The sequence below is a fragment of the Hipposideros armiger genome, unplaced genomic scaffold, assembly GCF_001890085.2.
Source record: "Hipposideros armiger isolate ML-2016 unplaced genomic scaffold, ASM189008v1 scaffold_89, whole genome shotgun sequence".
NCBI classification, from domain to species: domain Eukaryota; kingdom Metazoa; phylum Chordata; class Mammalia; order Chiroptera; family Hipposideridae; genus Hipposideros; species Hipposideros armiger.
The window spans coordinates 861682-865533 of NW_017731439.1; the positions used below are offsets into that span (position 1 = coordinate 861682).

At 39.7% G+C, this 3852-nt stretch overlaps 1 long non-coding RNA gene across 1 annotated transcript in view; it reads right to left on the minus strand.

Moving 5' to 3' along the window:
• Nucleotides 1-1871: 1871 nt before the first annotated feature.
• The window catches only part of LOC109383833 (uncharacterized), a 4578-nt gene continuing 2597 nt past the window's right edge, over nt 1872-3852 (minus strand). The window contains exons 3-5 of the long non-coding RNA XR_002124300.1: nt 3122-3163; nt 2849-2957; nt 1872-2251 (exon numbers count right to left, since the gene is read on the minus strand). This is a non-coding gene — a long non-coding RNA (uncharacterized LOC109383833). The remainder of the gene's footprint in view (nt 2252-2848; nt 2958-3121; nt 3164-3852) is intronic.

Sequence of the window (3852 nt, forward strand, 5' to 3'; positions counted from 1 at the left end):
GAAAAAATGTACAGTCCAAAGTGTCCAGTCATTTTTGCAGTTACATAAGGATGAAGAAAAGCTCTCTATTTGAAAACCAATTTAAAAGGCTTTTCTTCTTCCCAAATAGTAACTCTAAGTGACTTGTTTGGGGAGGTTTCATATTTGCCTCCCACCAGCCCCCAACCAGCGGTTTACTCTTTAGAAACTGGCTGCTGTTGATCTCCCTTGTTTTCCTTTTTTTTTTTTTCTCAGTTTTTAAAAAAGGGAGGATACAGTGCAGAGGGCACTGTGCAGGCCTGGGGTTAGAAGCTGGGTCTGAGTTGCAGTATCAGGACGTGTCCATGCCATTCAGAGTCTGGTGTGTCTGTCAATGACCCTGCCGGCTGTGGTGAGTGTCACCGGAGGTGCATATAAGAAAGCTGGCTGGGGCCAACCAAACTCTGCGAAATGCAAGCAAGTCACACTGAGAGGCAAACTCTAAAAGGTGTTTTGATCTCTGTATGGTTGCTGGCTTACACTGAAACGTCTGTGTTAGCAGCATTTGCTTCTATGAAAGACATCAAAGACAAACCAGTAAAAGGAACTCTTCAGTAAGGCAGCACTGTGAGCATTACATTATAGGTTGCTCTTAATGGGTGGTTCTTCAGCTTTTTTGACCAAAGCTCACTTATCCTGAGTAACAGTACCAGTGCTATTGTGTACAGTTACACAGGTTGTGCACTGTACAATTTGAAGGGGCATCTTTCACCGACCTCTTGGCCAATGCCTCCCCCCCAATCCCACTTGCCAGTGGAGAGAACTCCACCAAGCCTCAGAGAGGAAAAAACCCCCAAAGTTGCAGTTTAAACTTATATCAGATTTTACACTATAAAACTATGCTCTAGGCACTTAAAAATAACCCAATAATTTTATTACACATACCTTGAGATTTTGTTGGAAGTTATTCATATCATACAAGTTCAATGGAAGCACATCTAATAATGTGACACCGAGCAAGAAAATTCAAGGGAAATTACACATACACCTGTTTTAGCAATAAGAAAATGGAGGATTTTGTATGAATCCAAATGCATATATATCTTAAGCTCTGATTGTGGAAAATGGTCAGCCAAAAAACATTATTGATGAAAATATGCATCATTATCTACTATAGAGTTAACCAAGCAACTATAAAAAGAGATAAATAAAACCAAAGAACATGTATAAGTACAAAGCGAGATGTCCCTTAATAGCAAACTATAACCAACTCAAGACAATGATGATAAGCAAACATTTATAGAGTGTCCACTGGGTGCCAGGCACTAGTCACAACATTGCATATATTAACTCATCTCTTACCTATATTAATTCATGACAAAACTCTATGAGGTAGGTATTAGTTTTCTCTAGTTTACAGACAAGACACTTAGAGGTCAAACAATAGCATTAATGGCTTTAATTAATAACCATTCTGTATCCATGGCCCTTGACCTATACTTTGTAATCTCCGCCCATTCTGAATACTGAGCTAGTCTTGTGACTTGCTCTGGCCAATAGAATAAAGAGGAAGTGAGAACAAGCCTGGCTAGCTTACTGGAGGATGGAGGAAGCAAAGGAGAGCTGAGGCATCCAGCCAACAGGAAGCCATGCTGACTCCAAAGCAGAGCCATGGAGCTCTTAGTCACTCCCAATACTGATGATGCACAGACAGCAAAGACCGGCTCTGACACACACAAGGGCAGAACTCTGCCATCATCAGTGTGTGAGCCACGTTTCAGAGAAAAAAACACAAATTTGAATCCTCAGAACACTCTAGTAACAGACCAAATTACTAGAAGGTTGATTACTGGTAATTAGCCTTTATTGGTGCATAAAAATAATTGAAATTGCACATCAGTTACTTATAATAGCTGAATAAGTAACTTGTCTTTCAGGATGTTGAAACTCACCAGCCAATGACCACCAGGAACATACTTGTGGCCAAACAGTTAGGTTTGTTTAGCTGTTGCAGCAAGGGAGAGAGCACACAATAGGGCCCATGGGATGTCTTGGTAAGATGTCTTTATTATAGATTTAGGATTTGTACTGAGTGCTTCTTAGGAAGGTTGAAGGAAGTCCGGAGTCAGGATTGGATTGGGTTATGTCAGGAAGTGGAGAGCAGTCCTGGGGCCAGGACTGTCAAAAAGTGCCAGGAATTTGATGATTGGGTATCTTGGTAATTTTATCTAGTAGGTGGGAGGATAGAAGCAATGCTGGAGAGCTGTCATTGGTAAAGAAGCAGCCGTGACTCCTATCAGCACGAAAAGAAAAGAAAAATGTTTATTTTTGTGATTGTGGCCTTTTCTCTGCCTTGTTTCAGGCATGGTCTCAGAATGGCCTTGTCTGATTTTTGTTTATGTTCTGTGAAAGTTGTTTATGTTCATGTGGGAACACTTTGCTTCAGCCTAGCTGTTAGCTGCTAGCTGCCAACAGTTGGGGCCATTTTTGACTTTGTGGGGAATCACTTTGAGACCATTGGTAGGAGCCCGGCTAACAAATTGAGGAAGTACTTAGACAGCAGCACATTCTAAGGCATGTGGGTTGCATGTAGGCTATTGCTTTAAAGGTCCAAAGACCAAATGATGGAAGGAGGAGGGTGAGCAGCTGTGGAAGAGGGAGGCGTGTGGGAGGAAAGGCTACTGGGAATGGGGAATTTGACCAGGAACCCAACGTGTCAATCTTGCCCCTGGCTGTGATTCTGACAGGAGACTTAGCTATCAAGGGAATGAGTAGTTAGAAAAACATGCAGACTGCCTGTGAATAAAGGTGGAATCAAGCCAGCCAGGACAACAGGAAATATACAACCTCCAGTAAAGTGTAGTAGAACTAAGAAAGGGGAGCAGCATACCCAGAAGAGGCAGAAGACAAGAATAGTTCTGAAAATGATCTCTGGCAGTGTCCTGAAGAAACTTCTGGAAACTGTGGTATTCTTGGAAGCATGCATAACGACAGGGGTTCTGAGTATCAGGGGACAAAAATCATGAAGAGATTATACACAATTATGCAAAGACACCTGAATGAGAACAGTGGAAATATACAAGATTGGAAAGGATTTAAATCTTTTAAATAATTCTACAAATGCTGAACATAGAATCAAATGTGAAGGTAGTAAAAAGCTTACCTGATGATATAGGAACATGAATAAATGATATACTGTGCAAATCTGAGAATACAGAAAAACAACAATGAGGTGAAAATAGCAAAAGAGAATAAATAGAAACAGAGGATGGAGAATGGCAAACCCAAACTTGGGGAATCCTAAAGGAAAGATCAAAACAAATGGAGCTAAAATAAATGCTTCACATTTCCTCAGTTATAAGTTTCCCCCATTTCAAACATTCTGAAATTAAGATGTATCTTGTATCTTACAATTTGCCTGCCATGTTCCCCCCAAAACTAAAAAGTGATGTACCTTTTCAATTGACATCACCTTAGAATCAAGAAAATACATTAAAGGAAAACAATTTTCTTTACCAAAGATAGATCCAAGTATTGCAGATTGAAAATAATCACTTGAGTTCTAAGGATTATGAATGAAAAATACCCCAAATTAAAGGCTTCTTGAAAAAAACCTCTTAACTCTTAGAGAAAAAAAAATCCTATTAGCCTCCAGGCCTAAATATATTACCCACAAAAGAACAAATGCCAGGAAGGCAAAGTTTGGAAGTTCACAGGCATTGAAAATTGTGGCTCAGGAATTTTTTTTACTCAGCCAAGTTGTTCATATTTAATAGCTATAAAAAGATATTGCCAGGACATACAAGTTATATCATTCAGAGTCTCTAAAGAAACAGAATCAATAAGATATCTAGATCTATCTATCTATCTATCTATCTATCTATCATCTATCAT